This window comes from Lissotriton helveticus, chromosome 5_1, assembly GCF_964261635.1.
Source record: "Lissotriton helveticus chromosome 5_1, aLisHel1.1, whole genome shotgun sequence".
In the NCBI taxonomy this organism is placed as follows: Eukaryota; Metazoa; Chordata; class Amphibia; order Caudata; family Salamandridae; genus Lissotriton; species Lissotriton helveticus.
The window spans coordinates 903,759,315-903,784,362 of NC_136065.1; the positions used below are offsets into that span (position 1 = coordinate 903,759,315).

General features: G+C 46.1%; 1 long non-coding RNA gene across 2 annotated transcripts in view; it reads left to right on the forward strand.

The window, feature by feature from the left end:
• The window catches only part of LOC144753440 (uncharacterized), a 127,249-nt gene extending 102,810 nt beyond the window's left edge, over positions 1-24,439 (forward strand). The window contains exon 3 of one of the 2 annotated variants that reach the window (XR_013594361.1): positions 24,245-24,439. This is a non-coding gene — a long non-coding RNA (uncharacterized LOC144753440). The remainder of the gene's footprint in view (positions 1-24,244) is intronic. The other variant, XR_013594362.1, reaches the window with a different exon arrangement.
• The last annotated feature ends 609 nt before the right edge of the window (positions 24,440-25,048 follow it).

Genomic DNA, 25,048 nt, shown 5'->3' on the forward strand with positions numbered 1-25,048 from the left:
CCATTATATTATTAATTTTGTAAATATTTCCGAGCCTTTCTTGTGTCCCCTTTTCTGCAAAGATCTGCAATTCTTATCTGTTTTCCCCATGCCTCAAGGTTTCCACATGTTTTTGTGTGTCATTGCCTTTGTCTGTTTTATATGTATTTGTTGAGTTTTCTGTCATTGTATTTAGGTGTTTTGTGCACCATCTTTACCCTGGTTCATTTGTGTGTTTTGTGGCTATACACCTATATCTATCTATATGTATGTTTTTATGTTAATTCCATTGTCCGTTTCTTCTTTAAGATGGTAGTGGTCTGTTTGCCGTGTGTTTTTTGCTTACCAGTGTATTAGTCCATTCTGACACTCAGCAGACTTGTTTCTTTTTGTTGAATGTCTTTGAACTACAGAAAACTGATTAAATGTTGCTGATATACCTCTGACAAACTCAGTCAACTGAGCGCTGAACAGAAGCCCCAGCATGTCTCCTGATGATTTTGTCTAAAAAGAAAAATCCCTCCTTCTGAGGCAAGGCAACCCACCCAATTTGTAGTGCAAAATACTTTCGTTTAGGTAAACAAAGAAAGAATACCATTTTAAAAGGTGCTTGTAACACATTTGTTTGCTTTACTAATAAATGTGCTGAGCCAAAGTGTATTTAACATTTGCCAAGAAGAAACAAAGTTTGTAATTTTACTACTTGTATTCATGCTGAAATTGCACAAAGCGTACATTCTACAATAAATGTATGTCTGATAGATTTTTTTAAAGTAGGTTTCTTTATTGTTCTAGACTAAGCACTGCTAAATTCTTCCCCCCTCTTTCTGACTTCATTTGGCAGGCAGGGTTGTTTTTTCAACGGTTTACATGGCATGCTAATGCATGCGATGGAAAAGACATCACCACCTTTAAGTGTAGACATTAATTCTGAGGACGTGTGAACTGCCTTTCTCCCCCAGAATGTCAATCTGCCATTGGACGTGCTGACAGGGAGCACAATTTATAAATTTAACGAAAAAGCTGCCTTCTAATATTCCCTTTTAGCAAGTTTTTAATCATGGCAGAGAACTGTTCATTTGAAGGGCTGCAGTTATTGTACATTTTCTTTTCGGCAGATTGTCAAGATCATTAAAAAATGATCCATGAAACGCAAGCGAGCATTTTGTTCTATCTTTAAGGTGCTTTTTTAATGTAGAGCACACTTTTGCAATTTCTTAAAATGTGATACACTTTTATTTTTTTGTTCTCATTTTATGAAAAGCTATCTAAGGTTTAAAAATGTAAATCAAGCTAGGAATACTTTTATTCAGTTAAGTTTTTACCAAGGGAAACTCACCTTCTCTGTAATTTTCTTTACTTCTAAGGGCAAATTCACAAAAATCATGTCAGTAAAATAATTCAGAGAGGTATACATCAAGCACTGTGATCGGACTTCTGCACCCAAGAGTGCATCAAAGTCGTGGTTCAGGAGTTTGAATGAGACAAATGTCACTTTCTACTTTTTATAACTGAGGGTTTGTTCATCGATAGTCCCTGCAAACTTCCAACGTGAATATGGAGAAGATTGCAATTCATTCAAATTCAAGTAAACATGATTGGGCACCAGTGAAACATTTCTTTGTACTGGTCATTCATGTTTTGTTATAAACTATGCCTGTAAAGTTAAGGAATATATTGAACCTGCACTCATTTAATTCAGTTAGATAGTTTTACTGATTAAGAAATGCAGAAAGACGTAACAGTGTAGCATGCTGCAAGACATTTCACTGTTACAGTTTAGAAAGGAATATTAAACATTTTCACTAATGCTCTGCACACCAAATACCTTTAACTTTTAAAGTGTTTCCTTTGAAAAGATGACCAAGGAATGCTTACATTTGGTCACTGTACTAGCCACTAAGTGCTAGTTACTGCTCCAGACTACGGGGTGTTTGAGTTTGGAACACATTTTATCTTTCTCAGGTCACGGATTAGGAGACAATTTCTGCTGTTTGTTTCAAGATGGACAATGAACATTTTTAACATCCAAATTATGGGTGTGTTTGTAACACTTTTTGAATTCTATTTCAGTTTTTAGCTTGGAAACCTTAGATCAGACTTACTTTTCCCGATGTTACCATTAAATAGTTAATATTGAGGATTATCATTTGCACCCCAATACACTTTTTATATGAATTCAAATTCAGAGTAAGGCTATTTTGTATATATTTTTTTCTTTAAAACACATTTATTTGTATCTTTTTTTTGTGTGTACATTTTTTAAGCATGAGACCTTTAGATCATCATGCCCGAAGCCAGGGGAGAGCCTCATTGTATTTTGATGTAATACATTTTATTCTGTCCTTGTCAATTGTGCCAGCCAAATATCAATAATATCACAAAAGCTGTGAAAACTCCAGTCCACTTATAGGTCACTTTAGTTCCCTTTATTATGCTGCAGTTGGATTCTTTCTATACTTGTGTCTGTTAGTTCTGACCTTCACATTACTACTCCAGGCAGTAGCCGTTTTGCAATGGTATGTATTATAATAAGAACAGTCTGCTGACGTATTTCCTTGCAGGGGTGGTAGGCTCCTCTCTAGTAGGCTTTGTTGTCATTCTTGGAGTCTCGCTGTTGTGTCTCTAGGTTGAAATGGCTCCGAGGCTTCATTTCAATATGACGAAATTCTGGCAGACCGGTAGTCAATTCTTTTGTGGTTTTTGATCAAAGGTATCTGAATTAAATACTTTGTGATAACATTTCATGATTGGGGTATTTTGGTGAAATACCAGATGCATATTCCTAGCAAATTGATGACTGATGGGCAGAGACACAGGTAGAGTTTTTTTTTTAAATAAAAAAAAAAACACTAGTGAGTTAGACTGGGATTAGGAAGTAGGGAGAGACTTGTTGAAATAGATATCGGATGACTTGGAGGCTGAAGGAAGCAACCAGATATTTAAGAATGAGGGTATGTGCGGGTCAGAAAACACTGCTAGGGTAGGGCTTGTGAGAATTTAGAGGAAGTGGACACACAGAAGATCTGCCCAGGGAACGTTCGAGTAGTGCATTCTGAACAACAGGACAAGGGAGTAAGAGCAACTGTTTAGAACAAGAAGCATTCCCGTCACCCTGTGTAAGTTAATGTGAGATGAGAAGGAAAAGCTTTGTGGAGTTAATTATCTGTACATTAGGTTTCTGATAAAAAATATTCATTTTTCAAATCATCTAAATTCTTTCCTACCTCCTGGTCTGCTCTTTTCCGTCAGCAGGTTCTTCCTGGTGGAAACACCATGATAGTGTCCAAGGAAGATCAGCCCCTGTATTTTTGTTTCAAGGCACTACACAACTCAGGCACACCTATCTAAACAATCACATCTCCTTCCACGAACCACCCAGACTGTCCGCTCTGCAAGACTCATAATCACACACTCCCCACGCATATACAGACCCAGATCAGGAGGAGAGGCGTTCTGTTACATCGCTCATTAATAGTGGAATGAGATCCCACCCCACATCAAAACTTCCTCCTCTCTTCTTGACTTCCACAAGAATCTGAAGGACCTGGCTTTTCAATTAACTAACCTCCAGTAGCCAGGGATAGGCAACATACCTGTTCAGTGCCAGGATACCCTCTAGTGCAATAGTGCGCTTTATAAACACACAGGACATAACATATTTTAGCTCTAAAGAAACTATAACTTGCTAAAAAACACACACACACACACACACCAGAAAGAAAGATCTTTTGTTGTAATACCCCAAGCAGGACAATCAGAAAGAAAAACTTGTTTGAAAATGTGTAATATCTTTTCCATTCGTGATCAATATTGCCTGTAGATATTTGCACAACAAATGTCAAGATTATGTATCAAGACCTGTAAGTAAACACCTCTTAAGAAAACATCTGTTTGGTGAGCTGATGGTCCATTTGATTATAGTCTTCCTTGTTTGTACCAGTTCCCTCACCTCTTTCACTCATGCATATTTAGTACCTGCTTCATCTCCCCCTTCAAACACAGCCACACTAGGTGCTCCAAAAGAAATTTAAGTTATGTCACCATCACCCATTACCACTGAACTTAGCAACTTGCTTCTTAAGGCCTTGAAGTTTGGACACTGTACATTTCCTTCTGACAGCATGGATATTTTCAGCATGAATATCATTAAACATAGCATATTATGTGTGTTTTCAGAAGTGAAGTTTTTGGCACTGGTTCATTTTGAACATTGCAATGAAGAGTGCTCTTTTAATTTTACTAGGCTAATTCAGAATTACACGATGTCTTCTCAAAAAAATCTAACAGCTGAAACAAAATTCAAGGAAAAATAATGAGCGTTCCCTTTTTCTAAGTATTCATCACCTGAAAGTTTCTAAAGTGCTTCAAACTAAATCACTTGTATAGAAAGATTGCTTAACAACTGTACCATCCTAAATTCAGCACCCTAGATTAATTTTCTTGCTATTCCTTGCCATTAATTCCGCTGAGTTGTGGACTCCACGTACCTATGGCCCATACCCCACTCCCCCCCCCCACTCTCAACATAGTTATACCAATGTTTGATAGTTCTGTCCCGCATGTTAATTCTTTTTCAACTTTTCTGTACTGGACATGTCCTGAATTACGGAACTTAACTTTGTCAAAATCTTAACATCTGGTTTTGGCAATACTACATTTTTTTACAAGCATAAAAGAAATGACAAGAAGAAATTCTTCCATCGAAAGGTGGTATGCATATGTTTGCAAAGAAATAGTAAAAAACATCACTTGGCAAAAGTAAGTGAAAAACATGTCATGAAAGCAGAGGTTGGCCTTGGGTTCATACCAATGAAGGCTACCTTTTTCAGTTTACATGTACTTGCAGGAGCAAATTGACAGTGAAGAGCCAATGGCAATAGTGGCTGACCCATTGCCACTAACTGTGTACTGAGGGTGGGCGCAAGCCCATGACACTTAAACTGACAATGAGATGAAGAGGGCTTACCAAAAGTCCCTCGATTTATATAAATATGTGTGTATTTTATGAGCTTTTATTTGGCGGGGTGGGGGCGCTGCTAAAAAAAAAATCAAGCTGTTGCTAGGCTAGACTTAAAAAGAAACCAAAGCCATTTTATTTGGGCTGTCTAAATTTGCCTCTTTCAGGCCCAATGTTGAAGTAGGTTGACTTCACGAAGCAAAATTTGGATGAATTTCAACATTGAGACATTTTTATTGGTATATTTGCACTTTAAAAGTTTTAAACTGAACTTGAATTTCACTGAGCTGCTGTATCTCTCTGGGGCTGGTGTTTTAGGGCACTTAGTAGACATGCTATGCCTCATAGCAGCCGTTTCATGTTCCATTGCAGGGTTTTCATGTTGCATAAGTCGTCTAATGTCCTATAGCAAGATTTTCTCTCCGAGAGCAGACATTTTGTGGCACAATGATGGCGCCCTTCACCTCAGACTTCACTTTATATCTTTATAACGGGTATCGCACAATTTATGTTACATAGCAGGCGCTTTGTGCCCCGATATTTTGTGTTGCTTCGGTGGCATTTCTCGTCCCATTTCAAGATGTTTGTCCTAAAGGTGTCCTAAAGCAGGTGTTCTGTTTTGCAACGTAGGCATTTCTGGTCTTGTAGCCAGCGCTTGTCTCAGAGAACAGACGTGTTGTCACTCGGCAGCCGTTGTGTGTCCCTTAGCAGCCGTTGTGTGTCCCATTGCAGGCGTTGTGTGTCCCATTGCAGGCGTTGCCTGTCATACAGCAGATGTTTCATGTCACTTTGCAGTCGTTTCATGTCGCATAGCTGGTGTTTCGTGTCACAAAGTAGGCGTTTACTGTCTAAATGCAGATATGTCTTGTCACCTAGCAATTGTTACATGTCCCAGAGCAAGTGCACATAGAGCTGATTGACTCTGATAAGCAAAGGGACCCTAGCACCCACTACAGGAGGAGAGTTATCTGATAAGGCAGGTTGGTGAAAGAGTTAACAGGAGAAGCCAGAAACGGTTTTCGGCTCTGACGTTGGTGGCAGACTTAGTCTTTTAACCGTAGCTACATTTACCTGGTATGTCAACCGTTTTGCATTTTAATGACAAATCAAGTATGCTAACTCGCACTCGAAATAAAGTGCCTTAAATGTTTCTGGGCTGTCAGAATGAGATGTTGGGAGCCTGATGAAAAGAGAACAAAGACGAGCAAGTATGAAGCCGAGATACAGTGCAAAATGAAATAAAACCTTGTAGGGCCTGTCAGAGGTGTCAGTTGATATTCCTATCTCAAGCACATTATAGCCGTCCTTGCAGCTCATAGCTTACGCATCTGTCTGTATTAATTCATCATCCCCGAGCCCACATCTTTTAAGTCTCGCGTGTCAACAATGGGGAGAATCAGTTAATTGTCAAATGAGTGTCACCATTGTGACGTTGCCTTTCCTTGCGAGGCAGGTATGTCTTGATGCTTTTTTTTTTTCGGGGAGGGAGCGTTCTATTATTGGCACGAGCCAATGCGAGACATCTGTCTTTGACAGAATGAGGGATGACAGCCGAAGGAGTTGTACCATTGTCTTGTGCGCGCGCTTTCTGCTGAGATAGGCTCTCTGAGGATAAAATATCATCCCGAAGAATGACAACAACAAAAACCCTCATCCTTCTTGCACGGAGTCGTGAGATAACTGCTGCCGGGACTGGGAATTACTGCTCGAATTGAAATTGGAGCGGTTCAGTTTGTATCCATCACAACTATTTAAAAATAATATTTTGTGAGCAACAGGATCTGCTTATCATGCGTTTAGGAAAATGTTATGTTCAGCAGGCCTAATTGGCCTTAGAAGATAGGAGGAAATATATCTCCTTTCGATCCAAGATTATTTATTGCGAGTTCATCTTGCAGAGAAGAATAGAATTGGCTTAATAAAAATCTGCAGCGCACCGGCTGCGCGTTGATTTGCTCCGATTTTGAAATATGGAAAACTATTTCCCTTCAATTTCTTTCTCTGTTATATTTCTATTTTGAACTGATGAATCATATCATAAAAAAGGCACAGACAGTGTTGGACCGGTAAGGCAATTAACGTTGCGGGAAGCGATTTACATATCGAAAGAGGGTTTGCAAGAGTGGAAAAAGAGTAAGAGGCTGGGGAGACAAATAGCTGAAGGGGGGAAGAGACTAACTAAAGACCAACATTAGGTTCAGTGGGAAAATAAAATACACTAATAAGGTTTAGAGCATCACCCTAGGTGAATCAGGAACACACTTGTGCCCTTGCTGTGCATCAGGCTCACAACGCCCATTACCAAGGGCGAGGCTAGACGAGCCCGCCTTTAGGGGCCGGCCCCCCGGCCCACGCACCCCCATTTGTAGAGTGTAGCCGGTCATCCACCCTATGGGAGGCGACCGGGTGGAGGAAGTCCTTCCGGGGGAGGGCGGTGACGCATTTCCGGCGCGGGCGGGGTCAGAGGCCGTGACCTATATAGGTCACCCTCGCAATTCGGTCGGCCTCTTTCCTCGCCTGCGCACGGACCTGCTCGCATCTTCTGCCCCCCCCTCCTCTCTTTTACTCTCAGGCTCGGTAGCCTGTTTTATTTAATCTTAGGTATTGCCCGGTCCCTGTGCTGGTAGATTCCCTGCCCCGTAGTCGCCCCTCACTTCCTTGTGGTCCCGGGAAGTTACGGCGGCTGGTCGTGGAGGATTGTGGGCTGGACTGTGCGGGATCGTGGTGATACGGAGTCGGGCAGCAGCGACCAGTGCGACAGGTGAGGGGGTTGTGGCTCACGAGGCTGCGGGCTTGGGTGGGCTTCGGGGTTCGCCCTGTTTCTTTGTTGTTCGGTGGGTGTCCCTGGGGCCTGCTCAGGCTGCGGCGTTTTTGTGTTTTTAGGTACTCGCTGAGCTCCGACTCCTCTTGCCTGCCGCCTGGGCGCGAGCTGCAAAGGCGGTAAGGGGTTGGCTGGAGCGGCGCTGCGTGGTGTTTTTTGCGAGCGGGGGGCGCAATTTTAAATTTTCCCGCGCGCAGACTCGGAGGGCGCTATGCCACCTAAAGGCGTGCACCAGAAACGAAAGGGTAAAGACCCAGAAGTAGCGCAGCTGCTTAAAGGACTGCTAGCCAAATTCGATGGAGGCGGGGACAGTAGCGAGGAGGAGGGTGACGGGGAGCTTCCTGAGCCTGAGTCCGAGCCCGAGGTGAGCGTTGAGCGCCCGCGTAGGCCGGGTGTCCCCCCTAGGGCCGCTTTCCCCCCCCTGAATAAGAAGCCTAGAGTTCAGAAGCAGGGCGGGCGGGGCAAGAGCAGGAAAGCGGGGGGTCAGGCTAAGACGCAGCCTAAAGTGGTCCCGCTCGAACCTGATGTTTTAATTGTACCGCCCCCTAGGCAGCCAGATTTACCGCCGGCAGCACCTGGCAACCCCCAGGGTAATCCTGGGACGCCCGCCCCTGTCGCCCCACCGGAGGACAGGACGGGGGCGATTTTGGAAGAGATTCGTGGAGCACTAGCGGCCCTTGCGCCGGTCCCGGTCACTGGGGGGGGTGTGCATCCACCTGAGACAGTGCCACCAGTAGCGCCCATACCTGTGGCCCCATCGGCCCCCCAACCTGCAGCACCGGTGACTCCTCTCCCGGGGGCTGCTGCATCGGGCCCGCTTATTGAAATATTGGGGGCACTTAGAGCATTGTCTACAGGTACTAAGGAGCAGAGAGGTGGGGTGGTGGGGACGGCGCCGGCGGCGGTAGCCCCCCCTCCACGTCGGGGACACTGGGGGCCACTGCAGCAGTCGCGACATGGGCACCAAGTGCATCTGAGGATCCCACCCTTAACGAGATTAGGGCCCAGCTAGCGTCCCTAGTCAAGGAGCGGGGTGTCATTGGGCAGTTAGGTCAACAGTCCACCGCATCAGGGACGGTCGGTCCCGCGTCTTCAGGAGGTAAGCCTGACGGACCGAGTGTTTTGTCTGCCAGTGAGCAGAAAGCCAGGGGGGGGCAGGGTTATGTGTTATCTAAACCTGGCCGCTTGGCTACCCATGTGCCACTCAAAACTAAAGAGAAGATCTGGAAAGGGGAATATGTAGATCTGTTTTCACTCATTCGGCCCAAAAGGTGGGAGGTAGAGTACAAAGATAAAGATGGTAAGGACAGCGCTTCTAAGGATAGGAGGCCGAGAGTAGAGGAGTCCATTACCAACTGGCTTTTTGGTTTTCAGGTTTTCATGACAGTGTTGATCGAAAAGAAGCCAGAGCTGGCGGCATCCCTGGTCTATTATCAGCATAAGATTTTGAAGGCGCATGCAACTCATGGTGGTTCTGCTTGGTTAGATTATGATAGGGACTTTAGATGGGAAAAGGTACAGGATCCTGATATGGGGTGGGACCAGGTTGAGGTCAATGTGTGGCTGGAAAGCGTGAATGGGGGCAAGTCTGGGGGGTTTCAACCAGCTAGGCAGCCCTTTCGGACTTCGCTGGGGGGGGCCGGTGAGAAAAGAGGAAATTGTTGGTCCTTTAACAGGAAGACATGCACCTGGCCCCCGGATAAGTGCAAGTTCAAGCATGTGTGCTCCTATTGTGGGCATCCCTCCCACCCAGAGTTCAAGTGCATTAAAAAATCCAAAGAGAAGGGAGGAGGGGGTAAGGACATCAAGCCCCCGCAGCCTTGAATTGCCCACTCCCGTGGACATTGGGAGACTGATTTATTGGCTGAATCAGTATCCTGACCGGTCAGCAGCCGAGTTATTGTACCTGGGTTTTTCTGAGGGTTTTCGCATCCCACCGCAGGACGTTCCCCCTGTGGACTATTGCAATAATCTACTTTCAGCTCGGGCCCAGCCAGCAGTGGTCAAATCCAAAATTGACAAGGAACTGGGGTTGGGGCGGGTAGCGGGCCCATTTTTGACTCCTCCCTTGCCTGGTTATGTGTGTTCTCCTTTAGGGGTGGTCCCCAAGAAGGACCCTGGTCAGTTTAGGATGATACATAATCTGTCGGCGCCCAGAGGGGCCTCAGTGAATGATGCAATTGACCCTGCCTTGTGTTCAGTGAATTATGCCTCTTTTGACGCCGCTCTACAGAAATTGAGGGACCTGGGCCCAGGAGCCATCATGGCAAAAACAGACATAGAATCTGCCTTTCGCCTTTTGCCAGTGCACCCGGAGGACTATCACCTGTTAGGTTTCCAGTTGGATGGCAAGTTTTATTATGACCGGTGTATGCCTATGGGGTGTGCAGTATCTTGCCGATATTTTGAGACTTTTAGCTCAATGCTTCACTGGCTATTTTCATATAGGTCTGGCTACAAAGGGGTCGTGCATTATTTGGATGACTTTATGGTGATGGGGCCTGCGGCTTCCGCAGATTGTGATCATGCCTTGGAGCAGTTGGTGGCCATGTTTCATGAATTTAAGATACCCCTGGCCCCTGGTAAGACGGTTGGCCCGGCGACGTGTATGTCATTCTTGGGCATAGAGATTGACTCTGTGGCGGGTGAGTGTAGGTTGCCCCTTGATAAGGTTCAGGCTTTTTCTAGGGCCATTGAGGCGGCGTTGTCTTCTACTAAGGTGACTTTACATCAGTTACAGGTACTGGTTGGCCAGCTGAATTTCGCCCTGAGAATCATTCCTATGGGGCGCCCTTTCTCGAGGTCAATTGCAAGAGCTATGGTAGGCCTGTCCCAGAAGCACCGCAGGGTGCGCCTCCGGGCGGAGGTGAAAAATGACTTGAAAGTGTGGCTGAGTTTCCTGGCAGACTTTAACGGTTCTGTTGTCTGGCCGGCACCGGCGGTGTCTAGCAAGGAGTTGGGATTGTTCACGGATGCGGCTGGGAGCATTGGTTTTGGGGCAATCTTGGGCTCGCGTTGGTGTGGGGCCGAATGGCCACGTGAGTGGCATGAGAGTGGTCTGACTAGGAACATAGCATTTTTAGAATTGTTCCCGATCTTGGTAGCAGTGAGCATTTGGGCAGAGCACTTCAGGAACAGATGGGTGATCTTTTGGTCTGATAACATGGCTGTGGTGGAAGCTATTAACAGGCAGGGGGCTACGTGTGCACATGTGTTGAGATTGTTGAAGCGGCTGGTGTTGGAGTGTCTGAGATTGAATTTGACGTTCAGGGCTGAACACATTCCGGGCGTTGATATCCACGCTGCTAATGCTTTGTCTCGTTCCAAGTTACAGGAGTTCAGGAAGTTCCACCCGGGAGCGGAGGACGAGATGACAGTGTTTCCCCCATCACTGTGGAGGATTGGAGCCCCGCTCTAGCGGGGCTGGTAGGTGCCTCACTGAGTGACCGCACTCGGGTTGGGTATCAACAGTGTTTTTTGACTTACAGGTGCCTGGTTCAGGAGGCGGGCAATACAAACTGGTTCTCTGATCAGGCCATGTATTCTTTCTTGCAGCGAATCAGGGATCAGGGCAGGTCTCTCTCTTATGCTAGGGCTCATATTTCAGCAGTGGGGTTCTTTGCTAGATTGGCGGGTTCACACGATCCTGGGTCATCCTTTGTAGTTAAGAAGGCTTTATCAGGTTGGGCTAGGCTGGAGGGGCCCAAGCGGGATTGCAGACGCCCTTTAGATGTGAGGACTTTGGGGGATATCCTGGGGGTATTACCTTTGCTCTGCACCTCAGTATATGAGGGCAGGCTCTTTGCAGCAGTGTTTTCCCTGGCATTTTATGGTGCCTTCCGACTGGGAGAGATTGTGGGGTCTTCTCGTAGCAATCAGGATGGTGGGATCCAATTTAGGGACACAAGAATGGAGCACGGTGACCTGGTAGTGATCCTTACGAAATCCAAGACTGACCAGGCGGGTAAGGGGGCGGTGATTCACCTGCACCCCGCTCTGGGAGCCCCGGTATGCCCGGTGGCCTGCATGCAGGAGTACCTAGCCCTGCGCCCTAGTGGGGGGGAGACAGCCTTGTTCATCCATGAGAATGGGGAGTGCGTATCGCAGTTTCAATTCAAGGCAGTGTTGCAGAGGGCCTTAACACGTCTGGGCTTGGGGGGCGCGGGTTACTCTTCCCACTCCTTCAGAATAGGGGCAGCAACCTTGGCTGCAGGAGCGGGGTTGTCATCTGTGGCTGTTAAGAAGGTGGGCCGCTGGTCGTCCGATTGTTACAAGCGTTACATTCGCCCTGAATTACTTTGACAAGCAGTTTTGGCCACGATTTTGCTAACTTTTTTCTATTTCCTCTCTGATTAGTATGCCGGGAATGGTGGTGTGGGTGTTGGGTCACTCATTTGTGCGACGGGCAGCTGAACATCTGCGACGGCGCCGTCTGAGGAAGCCATCGAGTTTGGTCGGGGCTGAATTTCTATGGCATGGTGTGGGAGGAATGCGCATTCGGCATCTGCGGCGGCTGGTGGAGGAGATTAAAGAACGCGAGGGACAGAAGTCCCCGGACCTAATTATAATCCATCTGGGCGGCAACGACATGGTGGACCGCGGTCGCTTGGCAGTCAAAGAGGCGCTCCTCGCAGAATTTTCTTGGCTTGGTCACACCTTCCCACAGGCCAGGATTGCATGGTCATGTATGATTCCGAGGAAATGGTGGGGCAAGGACATCAGGGCTAGAGTTTTGAACGTATCGGTAAGACGTCTGAATGGTGAGTTGGCGAAGTTGTGCTCAGCGAAGGGCCGCTTGCTGCACTTACCCCATAAGATGATTTCTGGCCCGGCGATGTTTCACCAGGATGGAGTACACTTGTCGGACATTGGCATGGACACATGGATTAATGGCATCTGGTCTTTTGTGCTGCATGTACTGGAAGGGGGGAAGGGCGCCGGACCTATGGCCCCTAGTCGCCCTTGTGGCGGAAAAGAGACATTGGAACACTGATCTTGATAGATGGCATAGACTGGAGTCCACCTTTGAGCACTCCCTTAGGCCAGCACTGAGGGGAGAGAGGGTAAGCTCTTCACAGGGGGATGGAGACCACCGGTTGGGGAGGCTAGGGCGACAGATACGAGCCTCCTGGGTCCCTGGTCAACTTGGTGGAGGAGTGGTGGTGCCCTGGAAATGGCGTACAAGGTTACGAGGGCTGGGGACCATCACTCTATGTCGCAGGTGGGTTGCACCTCGCGTGGGCATCGCTGCCTGGGGAGAGCCTAGCCAGAGGGCCCCTTGGTGCTGGGGGGATTATGTCATTCTGTGTGATTATGGAAATGATAATGGACAATTTTTAATTTGGTGTTCTGATTAGCAAATTTTTAATAATTATAATAATAATACTTCGTCATGTTTATGTTGTGTGAATATTAAACATGGCCGTTTGACACCCACCTAAATCTCAAGTTTAATTATTGGGTGGGTGATGGGAGGGCGTGGAGCATGCTGGGGGATCCGGTCCCTATACCAAGGGCGAGGCTAGACGAGCCCGCCTTTAGGGGCCGGCCCCCCGGCCCACGCACCCCCATTTGTAGAGTGTAGCCGGTCATCCACCCTATGGGAGGCGACCGGGTGGAGGAAGTCCTTCCGGGGGAGGGCGGTGACGCATTTCCGGCGCGGGCGGGGTCAGAGGCCGTGACCTATATAGGTCACCCTCGCAATTCGGTCGGCCTCTTTCCTCGCCTGCGCACGGACCTGCTTGCATCTTCTGCCCCCCCCTCCTCTCTTTTACTCTCAGGCTCGGTAGCCTGTTTTATTTAATCTCCCACCCACCCGTCCCTTAGCTAGGCAGTTCGAAGGGGTGTGGCGGAAAAGAGACATTGGAACACTGATCTTGATAGATGGCATAGACGGGAGTCCACCTTTGAGCACTCCCTTAGGCCAGCACTGAGGGGAGAGTGGGTAAGCTCTTCACAGGGGGATGGAGACCACCGGTTGGGGAGGCTAGGGCGACAGATACGAGCCTCCTGGGTCCCTGGTCAACTTGGTGGAGGAGTGGTGGTGCCCTGGAAATGGCGGACAAGGTTACGAGGGCTGGGGACCATCACTCTATGTCGCAGGTGGGTTGCACCTCGCGTGGGCATCGCTGCCTGGGGAGAGCCTAGCCAGAGGGCCCCTTGGTGCTGGGGGGATTATGTCATTCTGTGTGATTATGGAAATGATAATGGACAATTTTTAATTTGGTGTTCTGATTTGCAAATTTTTAATAATTATAATAATAATACTTCGTCATGTTTATGTTGTGTGAATATTAAACATGGCCGTTTGACACCCACCTAAATCTCAAGTTTAATTATTGGGTGGGTGATGGGAGGGCGTGGAGCATGCTGGGGGATCCGGTCCCTATAGGGTCAAAGGGCATCAGCCCCCCCAACCCCATTGTGTGTGTCAGCCTAGTTGAGACAGTTTCCTGGGCAAACACACAGACAGTTGTTGAGCTTATCGCAGCCGCACCCGAGTACTTCACAGGTCTTTAAAACACCATTTACGTGTTAACGAGGCTTTGTTATTTTTTCACTCCTTCATCTCCCATCTGCCTACTCCTGGAAGAATTAGCCCCCCCCCCCGAAATTTGTAGTAGCCCCCCTCGAAATTTGGCTCTAGGTGTGCCTCTGCTGTGCATGATACATCACTGTAGAAGTTAGTCCTATTAGTTTGTCTTGACATCGGCCACAGCCTATTAGTGCCAATATCGGCAACACACCCAACCTGCGAACACAGCAATACCAGAATAAAGAACACACAAGACATATTGGTTGTTGCAGGTTTATTTTGCATAAGAAATATACCAACTTGGTGGGTCAACTTATGGGCGATCCAAGGGCAAACAGCCCATTGCTGCCTGCCCACCTGATGAGCCAAATTGCACGTGGCATAACCAATCGGTGCTAACCATTTGGGGGGATTACCCCTTACATCCTGTGGACCACCAGTCCACCCATTTACTCACGCCTCTTGAGGGGGCGGAGCGTATCCAGGCAAGCCCCCGGTTGCTCAAGTTTACAACCGCCCGAAGGACTAACTGGGCGCTGTCATTCATCCAGGGTCCTGCCCTAAGGACTTCCTGGTTCTATTTGGCATTTGCACCCTTGTTCTGGGCCTGAAGAGGGTACCCTATGCACCATTCAGCCTCTGGATCACCCTGTAACTCCGCCTGCAACACAAAAGAACAAGTTAACAGCCTTCCTACCCTAGCCACCCTTCCAGCCGACATGCCGGGTAAGCGAAAGGGAGGGAGACAACATGATCCTCTGCGCGAAAAAGGATCGCCAGCTGGGCGGGGAAGGTAGTTATACCTGCCCTCCCTGCTCACTTGCGCACCGTAAATGACAAGAGTAGTGCTTGCACATCCGGGAGGTCCAAACACTAGCCCTGTTGTGTTTGTGCCATCATGTGACACTTAGGTGGCCGCTCTCCTATGGGGGCCCCCTGCATGGGCCCCAGGCTGCCTCAGTTTAGTTATTTAGAATGCACGATTTTACAAGGGTGCAGTGATGGTGATAGGCAAGGAGTAGGTAGGGCGATAAAGGACATTTCATTATGAATTAAAGTTTTAAGGTTGGCTATTCTACAGCCAATTTGGCTAAGATGCTTTCTTAAATAAGAACACATCCATCTGCTTCTCAACGGGGAGCAATAAAAGGGTGGGTCTGATTTCTGAATTAGTTGGCGCAGTTAGGCACAATATTGGAGAGTAAAGAGCTGCTCAGTGGAGAATTTGTACCTTGAGGAACTCTAGTTTGGCCTTTAAAGAGGCTATGTGCATCCATCTTGTGAGAGAAGTGTCAAAGCAAGGTTGAGGAGTGGTGCAATTGTGTAGGTTATTTGTGGATGGACAAAATTTGTTAACAGTGCATTATTTTAAAACTAAGAAATTTCAACTAACAATTTTTTTAATAGAGTAATAAATTCGAGCTAGTATTTTAAAATCATCATGCCTCATAATTTTTATAACACTTAATGCATTGTATGTCATGTACATTCTTTTAATTGGTTCTTACTACACCATGTTCTTCTAAACTTATCTGATATTCCAATACACGAAGCAAGGCAGCTGAACATAGGTAGCGCAGCACCAGTCCAAATCTGGAAATGTGCGCATACTTTGCAGGTTCTGCTCCCTACTCAGAGGCTCTTCCCTCTGTGGGGGGAGCCGACGATATGGCAGGAAGCCGGGGGTGAACGGGAGGATGGAGTGGGGTCGCCCCGTCCTTCCGGGTGCGGGAAGCATGGATTGGTTGGCCGCACTCACTGCCCTGAAAGCCCTTGAACTCGCCCCTATTTAAGCGGGCGCGGCGGGGCAGGCAGGTCTTAGCATTGTGGAGCTGTTGGGGCCTCCACCATCCCGGATTTTGTTTCAGAAACCTCCCTTTTGAGCCGTGCAGGTTACAGAGTTTCTGTGGCCAAGGTAGGCTGCGTGTGACTGGAATGAGAACTGCATTGAACAGAATGTTGCCCTGGAGGCTTATGCTTCCAGGGGTGATACTCATGCATATAGGAGGCAATGACATCCCTGAGTTAGGTCAGAGAGACCTGTGTGAGCTAATTATTTCCGAAATGTGTGTATTGGCAAAGAAATTCCTGGGGGCCACAATAGTTTGTTCCAATATGATTCCAAGGGCAAAATGAAGAGGTGGTAAGTCAGTGAAAGCCATCAATGAATTAGTAAAGAGATTAAACCGGAAACTTGGTAAGTTGATCAGGACGGATCGGTTGTCAGCCATATCTCATGGATGCATTAAGGGAGAGCGTTTCCTCTTGCAGGATGGAGTGTATTTATCTGATGAAGGTAATTACATGTTCCTTGAAAACTTGCTGGCCTGGTTGGGCTAGCGCAATTTGGTTTGTGGGGGGGGCAGATAGTAGGTGAACTATGCTGGCCTGTGGCGGGTGAGGTCAAGATTGGGGGACACTTCGGATCCTTTTTTCGCCATCCTGTTTTAAAAAACTTTGACATCAACATTCATGGACCCTACAAGGGGGGCTGCCACCAGGTCGGACGGAGGTGGCAGGTGCGCAGGGGGTTTCTGGGCGGTCGCTGATGCGGTTCTTTACCTAGCAGCCACACGCGCATGTGCAGTTGGGCATAACCTAGCAATGGCCCCTGGGGGGTGGCTAACCTGGGTGTAGAGGGTGCCCCGCGGTAGGTATACTATGGGCAGCCGGGCCTCCTGCATAAGGTTCTTCAATGACATTGGTCCCCTCCCCGTGGGGACGGACGGGAGAGGGAAAGGGGTCTCTTCCCATAAGGAGGCCCCCTGCCTGGGTCGAAGACTGGGCAGAGCCAGGCTTGATCTCACTCTGAATCATCACGTAATAATTTGCTTGGTTGCACAGAAACAGACTAGTTAAGTTGAAGCGGTTACCTGTACTAGCATTGATGTTAAGGCTAGGATACTAAAGATGTAACAAAAAATTGTAAATAATGTGGTTACTATGTAAAAAGTTATAAATGCGTGTTTTTGAATTTTGTTTAATAAATATGGCCTGGGGGTCGACCCCCTATCCCAAATAAAAACAGAAATTGTTTCAATTGCATTGGTGTCTGAGGGTTGCGGGTATGGTAAGTATACACTTGCATAGGCCATCAGCTACTCCCTGGCCATATAACAGAGGCTCTCCACTCCACGAGGGGAGCCGGCGTTATGGCGGGAAGCCGGGGCGAACGGGCATGTATGGGGCGGGGTCGCCCTGTCCTTCCGGGTATGGGCAGAGCGGGTTGGTTAGACGCACTCACTGCCCCGGAAGCACTATAGTGAATCCGGGGGATGCGTTACTTGAACCCTCCCCCTACTTAAGCGACCGCGTCGGGTCTCTGCTTCCTGCCTGCCCCAGTACACAGTCACTGCGGTCTCCACTCGACGCAGCAGCATCGTGGAGCTGTTGGGGCCCGGGAAACATCCTTTACAACAAAACTTTTTCCACGCAGCACCTTTACAACGCAGGTATTACAACGCAAGTCGTTACAATGACTTGCGCTGGAGGGCGCTGTAGGATAGGGAATAGTTTAATTTACTATCCAAAACCTTCCCTACTATCCACGGGGACTGGAGTTGGAATAGTAAATTAAACTATTTCACTATCCAGCGCCCCCCAACGCAAGTCGTTGTAAAGACTTGCGTTGTAAAACCTGCGTTGTAAAGGCATGCATGGAAAAAGCATGCGTTGTAACAACATACATCCTTGGGGCCCTCACCATCTGGGATTTTGTTTCAGAAACCTCCCTGGGAGCCCCACAGGTTACGGAGTTTACCGACCCACCATCTCAAAAGATAGGATTCTGAAGGTTATATTAAGGAATTGGGCATTTCTTTTTTGCACAGGAGTGTTTTTATTTTCCATTGTTTGTTGTCATGGTTTGATTTTGAATTGTATTAGGTTTTTTCCCCTGGTCGGTACTGTAACAAGAATTCACTGTTTTGTTTGACTGGCATTTTCTTGTTTCCTTTTTGTAAATTGTTGTATTTATGTTGGTGGGTGAGGTCAAGATTGGGGAGACACTTAGGCTCCTTTTTTCGCCATCCTGTTTTAAAAAATATGTCATCAGCATTCATGGACCCCTACAAGGGAGCTTGCCACCAGGTCGGATGGTGGTGGCTGGGGCGCAGGGGGTTTCTGGGCGGTCGCTGATGCGGTCCTTTACCTAGCAGCCACATGCGCAGTTGAGCATAACCTAGCACTGGTCCTTGGGGGGTGACAAACCTAGGTGTAGTGGTGCCCCGCGGTAGGTATATTATGGGCAGCCGGCCCTCCTGCATACGTTTCTTCAATGACATCGGACCCCTCCCCATGGTTCTGCTCCCTACTCTGCCCACAGGCTCCCACACCTCGGTCTTTTTGTTCTGTTTGAGGTGATTAGGCATGTGTTCATAGCTTGCTGTTCTCTGTTTTTTCTCTTAATGACTAGTTTCAAACAGTGTTGTTTATGTGACAGTACATTCTCTGAAGATGACCCGCATGGTTTCTGCATTAATTTCGAAGTCCATGTCGTCTAACTATAGCACTGTTTCTATCTTTTCCAATTTTTGGACTTGATGCTCTATGGGATAATCAGGAGTAAGTAGCTAGAAGATACCCCAGCAATCTTAGCTACATGGCCTTGATTTGCACCATACCACCACTTGAGGCTCCCTTTCAGCTTAAATATACTGGTCCCCATACCAATGGGCCCCCACAGCCTAAACATTAAGGTACATGTACCAAGAATCCTTCCCAGACTAACTCACCAGAGATATCGTTTTCGAACATTCCCTTATCGACTTTTTCAACCAGAATACATCAGAAGAAGATGCATATTACTTACTTACGTTGATGCCACCGATAGACCCTTTATGGGGCGACTTCTCTCAGCACCCCGTCAAAACAAAATGCTCTCCAACATTTTGGTGCCTGGAGAATATTTGATCTAGACTGGTTTATCCAGTCTAGACTCCACAGGGCCTTGGTTGTGCAAGTTTGAGAGATCCGAGAGGCCAGGTCCATGCATTTGCCACTGTTCTGTGATTCCACTGTTATAACCCATGTTGCTTTCCTGGGTTAATTGTGCATAGATGGTTTAGGATATGTTGATCATTCACACTGTCTAATAGAAGCACAAGAAGACATCCTCCTCTGTATTAGCAGATTCAGTTAGCTCAGTTGGTCGACCATTTTATAACACGTCATTCAGTGATCCTTGGGGGAGCTCTCCTTCCATGGATAAGGGACTAGCTCTCATCAAATGCGGCCCTGAAATCCAGAAGTATACTAGGGATATTCTGTAGTGTTGGTACCCATCTGACTGGCCTAGGGCCAGATGGGTACATAGACGAAATTGTCTCAGTCCAAGGGCATCCAGAAGGGATACTCTGAGATGACCCTCTCACAAGACACACAAAAGAACCCCTTTCATATGGACATCCTCCCCTTTCCAAACTACCTTTTGGACTAATTCTGCAGATATCGATGAAACCTCTGCAGGTTCAGTACAGCTAATCAGTGTTTCAGGCTTGCCAATGATCTATGGTGGTCTTTATCTCACCCGTGGGTCCCTCTGCAGGTGGGTCCAGATGCTACAGCAGCAGTGAGGACAAGTAATGCCAAAGTAATGCCATTGTAACCTATGTGTCACATCTTTTAGGGATTGAATTACCAAACACTGCCGGTCTTTCTGGTTGCAAGCCTGACACTGCCAGTTTCCACTGATATTCAGTTAGTCAGTTTTCATACCATTCCTCCCCCTTCTTTCCAATTGCCTTGGTGGAGCAAGTTGAGGAAAACAAAGATTTTTCCGTATTAAAATTCTTAAGGGTTTTTCGAGGGCATGAGGGTCCGGATTGGGTTCAAATCTAGTACCAAAACCCTGGAGGATCCCTAATCTGTTGTGGATGCTGCAAACCAGGACAATAGCTCAACAGCATCTACACTCTTGGATAAAGAAGCCTAGGTCCTTGACTCAACTATAAAGAAGATGCTAGGTAAATTATCACTGCATTTTAGCCAAGCAGACATTATTCTTGTGAGAAACAACAAGAAAATAGATTTTTTCCCATGTGAACTGGAGTTTGTACTCTTCCCTCCACTGTCCTCCACGGCTAGAGATTGCTTTTCACTCTGGTCATTAGGTATTGTGTTGAATGTTACCTGACATCACTGACTTTGTAGTCCCGATCAAACAGGAGCCATGCTAGTTTCTACACCATTTTACGATATCCACAGCTAAACCATACACTATACAATATGTTAGTTAACCGGAGACCTGGGGAAAAGAGAATGAGATAAGAGAGAAAACAGAGACAAGGTATTGCCAAAGTGGCTTTCCACTGTACTGGGTATATGGGTCACAGTGGCTATCTGAATATAAGATGAATATCTTTAGTACCTTCTCACTATTTTGAATCGTCTATCGCATGCTGAGGAAATGTTATGCCATCAGAATATGTCTGTCTCGGACTTTGTGTTTTCCTGAAACTGATACATATTTATGTGTAAGTAATCAATATCATTGAAGCCTTTAATTCTCACTTTCTTCTCAAATAAGGTAACTACTGTATGTGTGTGTGAGTTCACACTCCCAGGTTCTGACATACATTCAAGGATGTCGATTTGTAAAACTATTATAGCGTTCATCAGAATTATATGGCTCACAGTGATACCAATTATTCACTTCCTTTACTACACAACCTCGCATTTCATGTAATATGTGCATTGTGAGTATTTCAACAGCTTTTTAAAGTAAGGATGATCTATGAAATTTTTTTCACATAATATAGGATGCTAAAAGGTGTAGCAAAAATTGTACTACAATGCTTCAAGATAAAATTGGAATTCGTTTAATCCCTATATGCAGCTTTAGCTTCCAAACCACTTTCAGAAGGGAAACAATCTCTTAGCTTTTCACAGTTTCTGGTAGCAAGTAACTGACCACAGAAAAAAAGGATTTCGATTGCCTAGTAAGGAAAAAGTGAACCACGACCCTTAATTTCAAAATAGCCAACACCATTTCCAAACAACATTGGAGTTTAGTGGATTCATGTGAAATATAGTTTGCTGTGTGGTGCATCCTCCAGAGACACTGCATTGTTTCAACAAGCGATGCTGACGTCTTGGGACCACTGCCAGCCTTGCCTTTCTCAGCTGTGCAGTGAGTCAGTTTTGAGTATTGCGCTTACTCGCCAGCAATGCGCGCGAATGTAAGCTTCAGATCATGACCTTACCTTACCTGAACAGGAATAAAAGCGTTAGGCCATCTGACACGTGGTAGGTATTCTGATGTCACTCCTGTCCTAGAAAGTAGACTTCCAGGCATGGAGCATGCTTCCAGGAATACTCACGAGGCATCTCCTGCCATCAAAATGTTACAGAGTTGCATGTCTATTTTACCCAACATGCTTTTATGGCCTCAGCTCCATCTTGTGTACAGCGACTGGACTGCCCTTCTGGAATATTTATGATTTCTGAAGAAACAGCTAACGAAATAGAAAAGGAAGACTCTGAGGCATGGGAATGAATTCAAGGTTTATTTAATTACTGTGGTCTTTGCCTGGTGCCCAAAGGGAATGACCACATGCCATGCCTATCAGATACCCTAGATTGTTGTGCTAGTGAAGTGCATTTGCTGTAATAATTCCAAGGATTTTCATTTCATGGAGTGGACACTGAGAATCATCATATTATGTGGACGTCTTTAAAAGGGGGGAAGGATTTCAGCCCAAGGATAGTGTAAAAAGAGTGTGGTTGAATGTTTTGCCCAATGGGCACTGATGCAAAGACTAGAATAGATGTTACCCTGGTCCACAACAGAAACAGGGAAGCAGAATTTGGGCAATGGGTGCTGTACTAGCCTCCGACCAATTTACATTGAAGCCAGTTTGGATTCAGTTCTTCACCTACCCCTGTATCTTTCCAACTGTCACTAGCACAATCTTGTACAAAAATAATTCACTTCTTTTGAATCCATCCAGGAAGGACTGTCCCTTTCCAGGGAGCAAAATGGAGGGCTCTACAGGCCAAATGGTGTACTGAAAGCTCTGTTCAAAACAAACCCAGCAATCTGGGCAGACCATCCAATACCAGTGTTCAAGCATGCCCTTGCAAATGACATAATACCTGACTCTTAGCTTGGTATGATCATCTACCCAATATATAAAGGCAGTAGCAAATCAGACAAGGCAAATTATCAACTCATCACATTTGGATAACAATCCAAAATACTATGCAGAGCTTCTATTACAAGATCTGAATGAATGAGCAGAGAAGCGGCACCTTCTTCCGTACAGCCAGACAGGTTTCCACTCTGGCTTGGGAAAGCTATCAAATTTGACAGTCCTAGCTCTAATAATGGATAGAGCATTTGAAACAAAATCCACCCTGAATGCTAGTTTTGTAGATTTGAAGACCAATTTTGACATAGTTGAGTGGTCAAAGCTTTGGCAAAAGCTAGTTACCCGGGGGATACCAAACAAACTATTAAAAGCAATCCAAACAAAACATGAATGCAGGTAAAAATTATTGACGTCAGGAAGAGAGTTTCCCATAAGATCAATCCAACTACAGGCCTCAAACAGGGTTGTGTGCGTGCTGCAGCCTTATTTAACATTTTTATCACAGACCTTCCAACAGAGCTGGATAAAATAAAATGAAGGCACTTGCACGTAATTAGGGGGGAAACCCTTAAGAACCATGGTCTATGCCTACATTTTAGTCTTGCTGAGTTGAACCAGTGTCGGCCTACAACGACTCCTGCATAAATTAAGTAATTTCAAAGATGATTGGAAATCAGCCATAAAAAAATCTAAGGTGTTCATGTTCAGTAAAAGGCACATGGCATCTGGCCATGGTACTTAAATAACCACAAATTGTCCCAGAAGCAAGACTATAAATATGGAAGAGTTACTATAGACACCAGAGTTATTTTGCTCATAAACTTCAAATGAAAATTAAATCACGGGCTTTGCTCTTAGCCTATGCAACCTCTCCGTGCTCTAGAAGCAAAGCTACTAGAAGCCTTAAACGTAAACACCTACAGGCAGCTCTTTCACCTCCCCATGAAGCATCACCAGCTCAAATCTGGCTAGAAGTAGGCCTAGTAAAGCATAGCATGCAACACAACCCATTTTCTAAAATTCAGTTTTAAGTCACAAGCCTTCCAGGAAGGGTTTGCTTGACCACCTGCTCTGGTCTGAGGCACAAGGAAATCAACCCACAGAGATTATTTCCTGAGGTGCATAAGAAACTTGCAAATCAACCGGCTTTGGTACCAGCCTATTTTGTTTAGTCTTCAAGAAGTACATTAAAAGCAATATGTGAAAACTGTCATTATTTGAAAACAAAAATGCTCATGGAAAGCACTCATATTAATGGATTGCCATTAAGCCTTACCAAGCCTTAGAGCAATAGTCATATCTGGGCACCTGTGGCTCGAAATTTTCGAAACTGAAATTCATGAAGCTGCCTTTAGAAGGCCTCTTAACCATAGACCCCTGCCCAAAATGGTTAGGTCGTAGGACACAATAGAATTTGCAGAAGTTGTCAAAAAGGTCAAAAACCATTGTGAACACTGTTTGCATATGTCTGGCACTTTCCCCCAAAAGTCAACTCCTACCACACCAACACTTCACTGTTTGGGAGTGCGAATCTGCCTTCAAGCCACCACAGAATGCTACAAAGAGCACAATGTAAGACTAATACACGAATTATCATTTTTTTTTAACCTTGCCGAGAAAAAATTGCATTCCATAAAGTGCATTAGAAATATCATATTTAAATTCCTGTAAGACTTAAACTCCAAGTGACGAAATTAAGCTTCGTTTTTTATTCTCTAAGTCTAAATTAATTTTAAATGTATGACTGATTAATTTTAAATGCCCAGCAGATGTTCTGTGATGTTATATGATAGTATCTTTGTGATGGTTTTAATTAACAATGCATTCATGAATGTGATTTGATCTGTTTTGATTACTAGCAGCCGACCTTCATGACTGAAGAAACATTTGCTATGGGCATTCCGGCATCCGTAGAGAAAAAGAGAAAAGCCAGTCGCCTTCCCTCCCCAGAAGAGAAAATTATTAAGGAAAGTTCTGGTTCCCCAGTAAGATCGCTGCTCATCCAACTATGTACAAAAATAGCTGTTCTTTCTTCAGCCCGAATCCCCTGATGAAGTAATAAAGTAAAGTAAGGTCCACATTTGTAAAGCGCACAATCACCCGTAAGGGTCTCTAGGCGCTGGGGGCCGTCGGGAAGATTAAGCGAGCTATTGCCCAGAGTCACATGGTGCTGGGCTAACCTGCCGCTGGAGCCGGGGATCGAACCGTGGTCCCCAGATTCCAGCGTCAGTCGCCCTGGCCGCGGCACCACACCTCTCCCTACGTAACGCGTCGGGATGGGACCTTTAATGTTAGCGGACTGAAGTGCTGTCATGACGCTGCTGTTCATTGAATAAACGTATGTTGGCAGATATCATCCTGTGGCGCAGTTGTCTTCTACATCAGTCATCTCTTTGTTGGTGTATGTGGCGGCCAGCCTGGGTTGCGGAAGACAACCCGATGCTGTCATGGCGTTCCAGTGAGTCAGTCAACCGGCGGATTTACATATGGCACGGAAGCCGGTTTTTTCAAACAATCACACCGCTGTGCCTTGGTACAACGCATCAAGCCACGACCCACTAGGGAAATACTGATGGTGATTATCTGGATTAAACAGCGGGCAAATCACTTGAAAATAACTGGCAGGAACTACAAGAACCAAGAGGCCACAGTGTAAGCCACGC